Source organism: Podarcis vaucheri (genome assembly GCF_965113315.1).
Source record: "Podarcis vaucheri genome assembly, chromosome: 3".
Taxonomy (NCBI): Eukaryota; Metazoa; Chordata; class Lepidosauria; order Squamata; family Lacertidae; genus Podarcis; species Podarcis vaucheri.
The window spans coordinates 46,413,410-46,428,529 of record NC_138761.1 but is presented as its reverse complement, the minus strand read 5'-3'; the positions used below and the strand labels follow the sequence as shown (position 1 = coordinate 46,428,529).

General features: G+C 39.9%; 1 protein-coding gene across 1 annotated transcript in view; it reads left to right on the top strand.

Annotated features, from left to right (window-relative positions):
• The window catches only part of FMN2 (formin 2), a 152,744-nt gene that overhangs the window by 76,104 nt on the left and 61,520 nt on the right, over nt 1-15,120 (top strand). The window lies entirely within an intron of this gene.

Below are 15,120 nucleotides of genomic sequence, written 5' to 3'. Positions count from 1 at the left end.
AATATGGAGAACTGACTGAATACTGTATCAGCCTACGGCCTGAAATTGAAATCTAAGGTCTCATATGTTTCCTATGTGGACTTCAATGAACTGAATGAGAGTCTAGGCACTTCATTCTGCTATGCAGAGGTTTCTAGAATGCTGAATACTCTTCTCTCCTGCCTGTTTAGACAAAAGTGTTGTTGATTCCAGTTTATAAGAAGTATCACTACAGTTTAAACACTTGGTGTCTTTAACTATGAGCGCTTTTCTTTTTTTAAACTCAAATTCCCATTTTCCTTATAAAGTGCATTGTGTTTTGCAATAATACTTTCTGAAGACTTACTGGTAGCACAACCTTGAAAGTTTTATATCAGGAGACATCTTTTGGGGTGGCTGTAATTCCTCCTTCCCTATTTACATTAAAGGATGGCTTTGCAAAAAGGTGAAAAGTGGAGCTATATTTATACTTGCAGTTTTCTTCATGCCTCCTAAGTCCTTATAATAGATTTAAAGCAGATGGAACGGAGCTGTATAGTGCCAGCTTACCTATTAAATAAATATGGTTTCAAGTATATTGCAGACTTCATAAATCATGAAAACATCTTTCTGACTTTTCTAGCCTACCTGTTTTAATTGTGAATTCCATTTGCTCTATTTTGTGGAAGAAATTACGCACAGGGCAAATGTTGGTGTGCACCATCAATTTCTGAGTAACTTTTAATCACAACTTAAGCTTTTGCTAAGTTATTTTCATGGTTACTAAACTTCCCCAAGCTGAAGCATTTAGGCTGGTAGTCACAGATTGAGGCGCCAGTACTGGCGCCAAGAAGTACTTGGTATTTCAAAAGCTGGCAGATGTAGTTCAGTTAAGTCATAGAATGAAATCTGAAAACAATGATATGGTCCTTTCCTTCAGTCAAATATTCAGCTTGGTTTGAGTTAATAATGAGAACCTTATGAACAAAGGAGTCCGCCTAACATCTGGGTCTGTGGTAAAGCCAACACAAGTTGATTGAAAATTTGCTTGCTTAACATGCAACGCTAACAATAATATGGCATGAATGTCAGTCGCTGAAGGGGTCAAGCAATACTGTGCTTAACCTTTTATCCTATTAGGATTAAGTGCATGTAATTGTTCTATCCTACAAAGTCTCTTGCAGTATTTTTATATTTCTCTTCATTTGTTCTCCGTACTCAGTTCGTTTTCTTGAAGTGTGTGTATTTATGAGTAGCTAACATTTTTCGAAACTGTTGGACATAATTCTGTGGTGATACAAGGAGTTTGATGAGCCATAATAGACTAAGAGTGAGCAGTTTGCGATGAGTATTGAAAGGTGTGCAGATAGTCGACTGGATACTGAATGCCCAGCAGACATGCCTACCTTTCTACGTATCTTTGCACAGTCTAAATCAGCATCTAATTTTCATTTGCTCCAAACTACTTAATCAAGAAAAAAATCCCTATAGACCATTTTAGTGCTAAAACTGGCAGATTCTCTCTTCCTTTCCTTTCCTGGGATGCAAGAGGAAAGACAATGTCCCCTCAATAGAGGACTAATTAAACAAATTATGTGAATTCATTTGTTGTTGTTTAGTCGTTTTGTCATGTCCGACTCTTCGTGACCCCATGGACCAGAGCATGCCAGGCATTCCTGTCTTCCACTGCCTCCCACATTTTGGTTAAACTCATGTTAGTAGCTTCGAGAACACTGTCCAGCCATCTCGTCCTCTGTCGTCCCATTCTCCTTGTGCCCTCCATCTTTCCCAACATCAGGGTCTTTTCCAGGGAGTCTTCTCTTTTCATGAGGTAGCCAAAGTATAGGAGCCTCAGCTTCAGGATCTGTCCTTCCAGTGAGCACTCAGGGCTGATTTCCTTCAGAATGGATAGGTTTGATCTTCTTGCAGTCCATGGGACTCTCAAGAGTCTCCTCCAGCACCACAATTCAGAATCATAAATTCTTCAGCGATCAGCCTTCTTTTTGGTCCAGCTCTCACTTCCATACATCACTACTGGGAAAACCATAGCTTTGAATTCATAGAGTTGGCTAAAATGACAGCAGTCATTAGACTTCAGTCGAATCAAAAACTTAAGAAGGAATGAAACTGCTTAGAAGAATATATGAAAGACATCGTTCCAAAACAGATTTATTGATATGCATGGACTAAGTTTGTAAAGGAGTGGAAAAAATTATTGTAAGATTGTTCTGAGGGCCAAAGTAACTAATATATGTAACACAATGACAAGTTCAAGATATATCAACGGATGTCGTGCTGTGGTGGAGGGAAGTCACAATAATAGAATGAGATAGATACAGAATGGAAAACGGGGATTTTACTAATGTATTAATTTACACTGTATATTCTGTATACCTTAGAGCATATATTCTATGTTATTATAATGAAACAAAATAAAGATTGAGAAAAGATCCCGATCCAGAGCTAATTAACATCACCCACCAGTTTGAGCACTCAAAAGATCACCTTGGATTAACTCTGAAATTACCTGAGTTCCTCTGACCAAAATTAGAAGAACCAAGCCTAATTGAAGATTCGGGGGGGGGGGAATACTCTTATCTTCCTACTCCAATTCAAAGCAATGACATGAATGGGATTAATTATATGACTTTGTTAGTAAAGAATCTGTTTGTTTATATGGTGGTGGGGAGAATAGTTTCATTTGGAAACCCCAGGGCAGCACTTCAAATATTGCTACAATATTGAGAGGACAGAAATAAGCAAATATGAGGTGGCTGGAATTTCTTGCGATGATCACTTCTAAGAGAAAACTTTGTGGACGGGAAGCAACAGCAGAGACAAGATGGGGTGCTCTGCCACAATGACCAGGGCATCAGCTGTCACTAAGGGAGGGGTTCATTTCTTTTCTTTTAATCTAATTTTTATTAATTTTCTATTTTAACAATCCAATAAAACCACGTTAACAATTCCAAATTACAATAATTCTTTTAAAAAACCAATGCCGAATTATACATAATTTGGTGACTTCCCATGTTCTGGGGTTCAAGTCCTGCAGTAGTTCTTAATTAATCCTTAGACAATAATTTGGATCTTGATCCTTCAGGTTCACACCCACTGGCTTTTATGACTTACAATCGGATTTGTATATTCCAACCATTAATTTTGCAAGGGGATTAATCCGATATCATTCTGCGCGGAATATTTTTTCTCCTTCCCTGTTGTGTTCCTGTTGTGTTCCAACGCCAGCACTTTCCTTTGCTTCCGGTTTCTGCTCTCATGTGCAATTCTTACTGCGACATAGATATGCCGTCCTGCCATCAGGGAGGGGCTTACTCCTGGCAGCCTGCTTGCCTCCTCTTCATCATCTAGATCAGCACCTCCTAGGTCACTGGACCCCTCCCCATGATCTAGTTCTTCACTATTGCCCCATTTCTCCACCCCCATGACCAGCCCTTCCAATACATCTCCCCGGAGCTCATGGCAGTGCTGATCATAATGAATTAATTATTTCAGTACTGAATAACATGGTAATGCTATTATTATTTTTAATGAACCACACATAATTGAAATCCTCCCCCTCCCCTGCCAAATAAAATAATAATGAATGTCACACTTTTTTCCACACCAAAATTGTGCTCGGTGTCTCTCTTCCATGTGGAAGCGGATGTCAGAGCAGAATTGTCTCTTTTGAGTAATAATAGATGCATGGAAAAATCTTAAATGCTGTATTAGCTTCTGTCATTGTTTCAGCTATTCATGCTGTGACAGGATCAAGGTTATTGCATTTTCCAACCATGCATATTTTGAGAAGTAATATTTCCTGAGTGAACTGTTGCTATTATCATTACTGTTCCATCTGGACAATATCATTATGGCGTCTCTATTGCTCCTTTTGGTTTGACGCCCATTGTTTTGAAGAAATAAAAAGTACAGGCAGGGTTCTTTTGGTTAAACTTGTGACATTATAATTTATGATTGAAAGAAGTTTTAGCCTTGCTTTGGAGATAGCTTCTCTATTTCTTTCTACCTAATCATAATATAAAAAACTGCAATATATATACATAGACTTTTAAAATCCAATATATACTGTTGTCTTTATTATCCAAGAAGTATAGTAAGACCTTCCATATCTCAGCAATAAATTAAGCTGAGCTACTATTCAAAATCCACCCATGGTACACACTACAATAAATCTTATTTCCACACACACACACATCTAAGTTAGTAACAGGAGTGTGGAAATTACCCTCAGCCAATAAAGCGAGATGAGTGTCGCAACCCCAGAGTTGGTCACGACTCGACCTAATGGTCAGGGGTCCCTTTACCTTTACCTTAGATTGAGAATTGCATTTGCAAATTTCCTTAATGAACATCTCAGGGAACACCTGACTGTTTCTGAGAGTTCCTTTCTGGCTCACAGTGTTAACAAATGCATATTTGTGGTGCTGTGTACACGTGCCTTATCGTGTTGCCCATTGGGAAGCTAACATGGTGGAAGACCACTTGGGAATCCAACTGCTCCAGGCCAAAACAAACATACCTGGAAGCGCAAGCACACACACACTCACACTCAAAGAGAGAGCAGAGACAGTTAAGAGAATTCACTCAAATACAGAGAAGATACCCAACAAACAAAGATTTCTTGTCAGGTGATCTGGTCATGTGGTTCACAACAGTCAGTGAGAGTTGCATTTCTGTGTGCGAGCATACACAACACCTAACTTGGTCATTCATGGAGTTTCATAGCACTTGAAACACTGGGATGAAATATTGTATTGCAATGCTCTTTAAACTGCAGTCCATCTAGACCGGGGTGGTCAACCTTTTTATACCTACCCACCCACTAATGCATCTTTCTTGATGGTAAAATTTCCTTACCGCCCACCAGTGCTCAATGGAAGGAGGATTCAGCTTGTGCCATAGAACCCCCTACCATCCGCCTAGAATCCTGAAACACCCACTAGTGGGTGGTAGGGACCAGGTTGACAACCCTTGATTTAAACTGGAGGGTTTACATTCAATAACTTTTTTGCACATCTAAAGCAGCTTGGTCAACCTGAACACTGAGCACATAAAGAATCTGGTTTCATATTCTGAGCCTAAGAATAATTGGGGAAAATCACCCAGAATTTGTAATTCATCTGAGTATTAAAAGTTGGACAAATTTATATTCTGAACCAGATAATTGCAAACTGGTAAGATCTCTAATTAGTGCAGGGCTTTAGAATAAAAACAAACTATCATTTTCTTTTTAAAGAATTTAACTATGTTTAAACCTGTATTTCCCTCTCTCTTCTTCCTGATAATGCTAACACAGTGTAAAATATGGCCTAGTCATGCTTTTCACTTCCACCTTCAACAGCCAATGATATGAAGCACAATGCACCTGGTAATGATTGGTAAAGCTCCTCTAGGTATACATTTTCTATTATTTAGTATAAACCCACACTCTACATTGGTTGATGTCAGTGGACTTTCTGGTGCTTTGATCAGAATTGGTAACATTTTTGACAGGGATCCATTACAGAATAGGAAAGATTGAAATTACTTTGTCTGGAGATGAATTAAAGTTTTTCAGAGAAGTGAAAGTGGTACGATAGAGCCATTGTCGCTTGTGGTAAATTCACTTCATGGAAATGCTTCAAAAACCTGTCTAGCCATGATTTACACATGAATTACTGTTGTCTCTGTCAATCATACCACTTCCTAGTCCATGAAAAACTTTTGTCTGACTTTAGTAATATGTAATAATGGAATTGTGGTTCAGGTTATAGGGTTGCCATGTGTCCTCTTTTCCCAGGACACATCCTCTTTTTCATGCAGAGAGTCATCATAGCAATCCATAGTTAAAAGTAGACGTTGGCAAATGTGTCCTCCTTTTTGCTCTTCAAAATATGGTAGACCTATCTCTGCTCCACCATGCCCAAGAAGCAGTATCCTGACAAAACCCTTGTACAAATGGAATAATGCTTTATGTTGTTTTTCTAATCCCAAAGCTCTTTTATTATTCAAATGCTCCCATGAGAGTGATGAGTGAATCTGGCATATATGAAAAGGGAAGATCATAAGGTCCCAGAACACAGTCTGCTTCCATGTAGAATGACCAGATTAAACAGTAAAATACAGACAAGCCCATGAAGCCAAACCATTTGTTTCAAGACATTTCCCACATGGTATGATTAGTGTTTACAAGTATCTCCAATGCATTATTTCATTAGGAAAGGAGTCTGCTTTTCTAATTTGCTCAGGCATCATGTGGTACAATTTGAAATAATTAAAATGTAGCAGTTCTAAGGCTGTTCTCAGTTAATATTCTGGAATAATAAGGAGAAACAATGTAGTTCTTCATATTGTAATAAATCAACACACTAGAAAACTGGATTTATGTGCTGGTTGTAAAACTGGGGTTAATTTTCTAGCAACACTTCTGTATAAGATCAGCCTACATTTGATAGTAATTTCATTGTTTAGTTTTGGGCTGAATATTGTATTTTAATGCTCTTAAGCGGCAGTCCTATGCTCCCTGGGAGGGTGCCCCAGGGGCTGTATTATGTTTTGGATCTCTTCCACCTCCAAGGGCAGAAGTAGATTTCCAAACTCAAAGGGAAGCATATTCAACCTCATACAGCCCATCCTGGCTCAGTGATCCTTGCCTTACTCATCTCGGGGCTCTGACATCAGTTGATGTCAAAAGAGAAGAGGGCGTGCCAGGCCACATTGGCTGAAGGCTCCAGAAGATCCAGAAACTTTCTATTCCCTGAACACATCCTTGAAATGGGGGGAAATGTATGACCAGGGTCAGGGCTGGGTTATCTTGCAACCTAGGCAAGCTACCCACCTCCCAAAAGTGCTATCTTCATGTTCTAAAAAAGATGGCTTGTAGAAACGATAAAATTATTCAAACTACAAAATAAAAATAAATAAAAACATCAGAAATTTATAACACATATCACAAAAACTAATCTATGTAAAACTCGGCTCCTCAAAGGTCTGCACCCTAATTGGCTGCCTAGTTGGCCTAATGGACCTGTTTGTGCCAGTCACAGAGTGTATTTTCCCTCCCTTTGAAAACAAATAGGAGGGGAAGTCATTTGAAGTAAAAAAGAGGAGGATACCAGAAAGTGGGTGGGAAGGAAGTAAGTTAAAACATGGCTTCCTCCTCCCTTCCACCCTGCTGCCATACACCCAGCATGGCTGTTCATCTACCTTCATTTCTTCCTGCCTTCTTCCCACTTGGATTGTTCTGCTGATGTTGAACTTGTGAAGGAATGGTGTTTGATATGGTAGTCTTGTTACCACTTTGTTGTTCACATAATCATGTTAAAAGGCTTAATTGGAAGTGAAAGTGCAAAGTAGCAGAGAGTAGGCTAGCAGCATTGCTATGTAATAGCAGAATTGAAATAGCTTAATTAGCTGACTCAGTCATGCATCGTGCCTAAACTCCAGATGACAGGAACTGTGTAGGCATTCAGCATTGCCTCATAAATGGTACTACAATGCGGTGCTTGCCAGTTGTGTCATTTGGCAATTGTTCTGTAATGGTAGCATGAATATCATGCTTACAACTCCTTTCACATTTTATATATTTGTGGGCATCATTTTCAACTCCTCCATCCACTTTTCTTTGTGTAATTGCTACCCCTTTTGCCATAGTCATTTTCTACTGCTGGGTTGTCATCACCCTTAAGAATGTTTGCAGTGGAATATATATTTTGTCCCCAATTTTAAATAGCAGTTGAAGGTCCCCCTCCCTTTTTTACACCTAGATCCGCTTTTCACATTACTAGTTCATGTATCTGGGGAATAACTGGTGCAAATAACTGAGAATCAGAATAGGCTTCACCTTAGTAGTATCTACTACAGTGGTACCATGGGTTACAGCTGCTTCAGGCTACAGATGCTTCAGGTTACAGATGTTTCAGGTTACAGACTCCGCTAACCCAGAAATAGTACCTCGGGTTAAGAACTTTGCTTCAGGATAAGAACAGAAAGCGCACGGTGGCGGCGGGAGGCCCCATTAGATTAAGAACAGTTTCAGGTTAAGAACGGACCTCCAGAACGAATTAAGTTCTTAACCCGAAGTACCACTGTACTAGTATCTTAGAAAATATTTTAATGATGTTCGTGTGTTATCTTTTCAAACAGCTTATATGTCTGCAGTGGCAGTCCTTTGAGCTTCATGGGGTGCTGCCCCTGAGGCCTCCCAACTTTGAGGGGATCAATCAATCATCGTATTTGTATGCAGTTAAAACTGTGCTCAAGGTAGCTGACAACATATAAAAAATTAGTAACTACAAACATAACAAAAGTAGTCATAAACAATAAGCAAAACATCAAAAAGTCACAACCATATACATCATAAGATCTGGAGGAAAATCCCATCAGCCCCCGTGACTGGTCAATGAAAGCACCAGCTGGCCATGTGGACAGGAAACTCTTTCCCCAACTCTCCTGCCAGGCTGCAACCGCCACTGCTGTCAAAAATGGCAGGTGGTCTTTATGGCAGATCTTCCTTGCCACCAAAAAGTACTGAATCAAATTTGTTTTGAGATGAACTGAGATGCTTTGAAAAGGCATTAAATATTATTTTACTTAGAAACCCATTAACAGTCAGATTTGGTAGAACTGTGCTCATCTGGACACTTTGCTTCAGAAAGGTATATTCCAGTCTGAGAGTGACCTCCTCTTTTCTTCACCCGTGTTTTTATCACTTGCCAAACTGAAATAAAACTTACCTAAATAATTAAGATAAGCACTAAAGGGCTCTGTATGGTCATATCAACAAAACTCTCAAAAATAGAACTGCAATATAATCTCTCTAGATTAAACAGTCTACAATGGTAATCATGTTTGCATTTAAACATTTTATTCTGAAAGGATTACAACACTGGGCTCGTTTTTTCCCCTCCCTTTCCCCAGACAAGAAGGCGACACACTGACTCAAACAAAATGTATTTGTTCTCTAAAAATTTAACTTGCACAAATTTTATAAACAAACTGTATAGGTGTATGAAGTTTTGGCTGATTTAATCAGTAACTTATGTCTTTGGATTTATATAAGCTTGTTTACTCAAGATGCCTGCATTGGAAATGTTTATACTAAAAATACCTCCTATTTTATAGCATTTGAATTAAAATCTATATCATTGTAACATTATTGCTGTGGACTGGTGGGCATGACATAGTACTCCATGGAACTCTTCCTTCCTCTTCTTCATGCATGCAGAATTACCTCTCACCATGAGAGAGGGATGTGCCCAACAGCATGCACAGGGCATGGATTGAATCTTGCACCATGTCATCCCTTACCCCTCTGCCAAATCATATATCCCCATAACAAAAAAGAAGAGACTAGATATCAATGCTGCTAGTAACTGTGTACTGTGATTACTCATATTTAAGTGCATTTTTAAAACTGCCTTGATCTTTTTCTACTGTATCTTAAAAAGTATTTTAGCAGCTTTGTGGACCCAGTGATATAAAAGCAGGGTAAAATTAAGACAAACTAATAATATTAAGAATTTGTTACATGACATTCACCAATCTCTAAACATAATGGTCTTTGGTCTTTCATTCTGCCTTTACAGTAGAATGGTTGTAATGCATCTGTGAGCATCTCCCTTGTATGGATATTGTCAGTGTTCATCATAATTCTGCAAAATGAAGCAGTATTATTTATTATTTATAGAAGAGGAGCCTACTTGTATCAAAAAGTACACTTTAAAAAAAGTACAACCCACCCTTTATTCAAATATCTCAGGATGGGGAACAATAAAATAATTTAAAGTAACAACCTACAACAAAAAAAGAGCAGATTGCCATACTGTGTATCTGAAGAAGTGTGCATGCACACGAAAGCTCATACCAAGAACTAACTTAGTTGGTCTTTAAGGTGCTACTGGAAGGAATTTTTTAATTTTGACTATGGCAGACCAACACGGCTACCTATCTGTATATGTAGGGAAATATTGTTCTTCGAGTATTAAAGTTCCAAGTTATTCAGGACTTTATAACTCATCACCAGTATCTTGAATTCTGAATGGAAATGTAAGCTGCAGCTTACAAGTTAATCTTAAAGGGCAGTCCTATGTACAGTGTACTACAGCAATCCAGTCAGGAGGTTATCAGGTCATGGATTACTGTGGCCAATCGGTCTCTGTTCAGGAGTGGCCATACCTGGCCAAAAGCACTCTGTGCCACCAGGGACACTTGAGCCTCCATTGACTCAAGTGTCAATGGATCAACTTGGATCAAGTAGTGACCCCAGACCAAGAACCTTCTTCTTTACAGGGAGTGCAAGCCCATAAATGGCAGGCAGAGTATATAATTCCTAGACTCTAGAGCAGCCTTTATCAACCTGTGGATCCCCAGATGTTGTTGAACTACAACTCCCATCACCCCTAGCTAGCAAGGCCAGAGCTCAAGGATGATGCGAGTTGTAGTCCAACAACATCTGCGGACCCACAGGTTGAGAACCGCTGCTCTAGAGCCACTGAACCACAGTGTCACTGTCTTATCAGGATTTCATCTCAGTTTATTGGCTCTCATCCAGCTCATTAAAGTGTCTAGACAATGTTTCAGAACTTGCACAGCCTCATTTGACTCAGATGACAAGAAGAGCTGGTTGTCAGCACACTGATGATACCCCACTCCAAATATCCATTGACCTCTCACGCAGCAGCTTCATGTGGATGTTAAATAGTACGAGGACAAGGTAGAACCTTGAATGACTCTATGGATCATGAAGTTGAGCACAAGTTCCTCAGTGCTACCCTCCGGAACCATATCCATTGGTAAGAAGAGAACCAAAATAACATTCTGCCTCTAACTCCCAGCCCACAGAGCCAATTCAGTAAGATATCATGGCCAAATGGTATCAAAAGCAGCTGAGAGATCCATGAGAATCAACTTCCCATGTCTCTCTCTTAGAAAAAGGTAATCCATCATGGTGACCAAAGCTGCTTCAGTTTCAAAACAGGGCCTAAAGCAAGACTGGGATGGTTACTGATAACCAGTCTCTTCCAAGAGGGTCTGCAGCTGACCAACCACTATCCTTTTGAGCACCTAGACCAAAAAGGGGGAATTTGTGACCAGGCTCTAGTAATCTCATTCTGGGTCCAAAGATAGTTGTTAGATGAATGGCCAATTAGATTGTAGGCCAGATTCAAAGTGCTAGTTTTAAACTATAAAGCACAGGACTCCAATACTTCAAAGACCTTCTCTCCCAATACAAACCTGCCTTATGATCATAAGAGGCCCTTCTGCATGTGCCTTGATGATGCGGAGTCGTAGCAAGAGAATGTGCCATTGCAGTAGCATCCCCTCAGCTGTGGAATGCTCTCCTGTGGCATCGTCAGTTTGTTGGAGCCAAAAAAAGAGAATATTCTTGTTTTCCCCAAGTATTGAAATAATGATGTGGTTTGATTTTGGGCCTTTTATTTTTGGAGTGGGGCAGGAGATTTTTTTCTGTTGTTAATTTCTGGGGGATGAACACTTTTATTAATAATTATTATTAATATTATAACTAATAATTAATAACAATAATTTTGGACATTTTAGGGTACTTCTGTACCGTATTTACTTGAGTAATGTGCCATCGAATCTAATGCTCACCTCAATTTTCAGAACCTTGAAACAAACAAAAAAAGTATTTGCTGGAGAATGTGCCATCGAATCTAGTACATACCTTAATTTCGCAATGTAATTTGGCCCAAAAAGGTGAGCATTAGATTCAAGGAAATATGATATTTTGCATGTCACTTTGAGACTTTTTTGGGGGTAAAAAGTGATGACTAAATTTAATAGAACTATTTAATTTAATAGTCGTTCGACCACCACCACCTTGTTTAGACAAGTGGGAACCACTCTCTGGCTAAGTGATGCATTGACTGTTTCCAGGATCCAGTCAACCCCTGTGCCCGCCCCCCTCACCTTCACAGCACACTCTGGAGACAGATGGCGAGCTTATTTTTTGAAATGTGCGTGCCAAAGCCTCAAGCCACAGTTGTGCCATTTATACTATTTTTAAATAAAATGTAGACCACATTTCCAAAATATGGAGAAAGAGAGCATGAAGAGTCACTTCAGCTGGAAATACATTTTCAGTTATTTGTTCACCTGCCCCCACATCAACACGGCCACAAGTTTAGGTGCATGGCAGGCAAGAGAAGCAGCAGTGTCAATATATATTGGGTGTTAGGACAGTCTATGTTGTGGGTGGAATTAAATGTCTCTTATCTGCAGAGAAGGGTGGTGTTCGTGTTCATATAATCTCTCTTTAAACAAAAAAAATCATGATAGTACATAATTTAAAGTGTAGAAATAAATAAGAATTAGTCATTTCATTTTAGTTTTGCTTTTTGGGTTAGAAATTTGTCAGCCATCATTTACCTTTGTCAAGGCCTGCACACACTGGCTATGAATGTTTGAACAACCCAGGTTCTTTCCCTCCACAGACCTGAATTTCTGTATAGTTTTTTTAAAGCTATTTTTTTAAAGGCTATTTCTAGATTAAGCTATTTTCATAAAAGCAGAGAACCATGTTTATGGTGTCCTTATAAGCTAACTTATAAGCAGCTCTCTGAAATATATACACTCTCCTGCATACCTGTGCTGTTGAAAATACACAGGCCTGGCACCACTGTGTTTGCCGTACATTTTCTTATCTCATAAAAGAATTCAATCAAAAGTGTTATGTTGCTCTTTAAGTAATTCTTAGGTAATCTTAATAACTTGAAAAATTAGAAGAGAAGCTGTCATGTATTTTGAAACACAAAAATTAGCACATTTGAGAGGGGGAAACCCAAGACAAACAGCTAAAAGAATGCAGAAGCACTTTAAAAACAGAATATTTTTATACAAGTGCACATCCTGTATTTAGAGCAGTGTTTTTCAACCACTGTTCCGCGGCACACTAGTGTGCCGCGAGATGTTGCCTGGTGTGCCGTGGGAAAAATTGAAAAATTCGAAAGATTTTTTTAAAAAATAATGTCACATTTTCGCCCACTAGGCGGGCGCCGGACTGTGTCCACCCTATTTTCCATCCGTCCTGGGTGGGGATCAGATCAGATGGGATCGGATGAGAGTGGATAGGCGGTCCGCTCTCATCCGATTCCCCATAGAGAGCAGCGGGGCTCTGACATCTCCCTCTCCGCACACAGTGCGGAGACGGAGCTGTCATCCGCTGGCTCAGTGGGGATCAGCGGATCGATCCCTGCTGAGCAGAGAACGGTCCGCAACATTTTTGTTTGCCATTAAAGAAAAAAATATTAAACCATGCTTGAATGTCGGAACTGGTTACTAAAATGTTTGAATCTCACCACTGATGTTAAGTGTTTGTGTTTATTTGATTTGTGTTTATTTGATTCCTATTCAAGAGAATTACTTTATATATAGTCAATATAGGCACAGAGTTAATTTTTTTAACATTTTCTAATGGTGGTGTGCCTCGTGATTTTTTTCATGAAACAAGTGTGCCTTTGCCCAAAAAAGGTTGAAAAACACTGATTTAGAGCATAGGCTGCTTCTAAAGGCATTTGTCTGCTGTTTGAATATTTGGGAAAGCATATTTTTATCCAATAACTTTACATTTCTTATTCTGAACACAATTGTTTTTTAAAAAAACCTGTGATTAGGGACTCTATCAAGCAACTGGTACTTTTCAGCGAGCCACCCTTGAATGCTGGAGATGCTTAAATCCCTTTGACTTCCACAGGATTCATTATTATGGGCAGTGTTGTCTATGCAGTGGGATGGATCTTGTTAATATCACTGAAATGAGCGAAAAGTCTTTTCATCTAGAAGAATGGGTTGTGATTAAAGTACACATAATCTCTTCTCCTTCAAGATAGAAAATGAGTGTATCATATGATGCCTAGGTCTTCTCTCCTCCTCCTCCATCCCAGTTTTTTATGCTGACTGTTACTAGTTATATTCCTCTCCTCTCTTGTGCCCATTTCACCTAATACCTGTAGTCTCAGTGTGTTGAGACCATCATTGAAAGTTCTGGATTGATTAGCTACTTTGGTCTGCTTTTGCAAGGCATGAGCAATCTGTGACCCTCCAGATGTTGCAGATTCCAACTCTCATCAGTATAAAATGTGGACTGAGAATGTCCCTCAGTATTTGGTACCATTTTTTAGAGGTTGGTTTCTAGTGGCAAGAAAGACTCTCCTCCTGCAAAGAGGGGAGTGGTTGTGGTTGGGGCCAGACTCCGCCTCAAGCAGGGGGCATTAGCCCCCTGCCTCTCACTCACCTGGCTGGCACCCATGCCCACTGACAGGCACCCAACCAGGTGCCTTCGAGGGGGCGTGTACAGCCGGGCCAGCCTCCCGGCCTCTCTCTTCGTCCGACCGTTGCGAGTCACCCACCCTCCACTCCCTTAGAGCTCAGGGTCTCAGCTTTCTTTTGGCCTTGCTGTGGACCTTAGGTTGGTCGCCCTGGTTGTCCGGGGGGCCTGGTAGGAATTTTTCCATTTGGCATTAGGCTTTTTGGTTTTTTCGCCTACCTCGTAGCAATCGTCACAACTTTCGTGGTATTGGTGGGTAGGTTAGGCATTGGAATAATGTGTTGTGGTGTGTGGAAGGGCTAGGTGTGGCCATCGCCTACGCCTTCAATTTTGGGTATTCCGTTAAAGGAATCCGGCGGTCGTGTATTCTGTCCGATGCCTGTGTGGCGGGAGGCCATGGCACGACCCTTGGTGACATCAGGGGAGAGCTTATAGTTGGATTAGCATCAACAGGCTCCACCTACTGGTGAATAAACCCCCTGTTTTAGACTCACCCCTCTCCCAGTGGGTGGAGTCAGATGATGTAATCCAGTGCCTAAGCCAATACCTTTTCACTTGAGGTAATCAATAAAGTTGTGGCCTTTTCTTGCCCATTAACCTTATATCACGTGTCCTTGTGTTTTCATTCCACTATGCGGGGATCGGGTCCTCGAACCACAACTAAGTTCATATTAAAATGAGAAATGCTGAAAGGTTTTTTGTGGTGGTTTTGTTAGACTTTTAATTTACTCCCATCTAAATAATTTAACGTTTATGTGTTTGGTTTTGGATTTATTTATTTCTTGAACCAGCATGACCTTCACAAAGAAAGGCAATGGAAAGAAAGAAAAAAGTTATAACCAGGTAACTTTTAAAATACTCCATGCAGTCAAAAA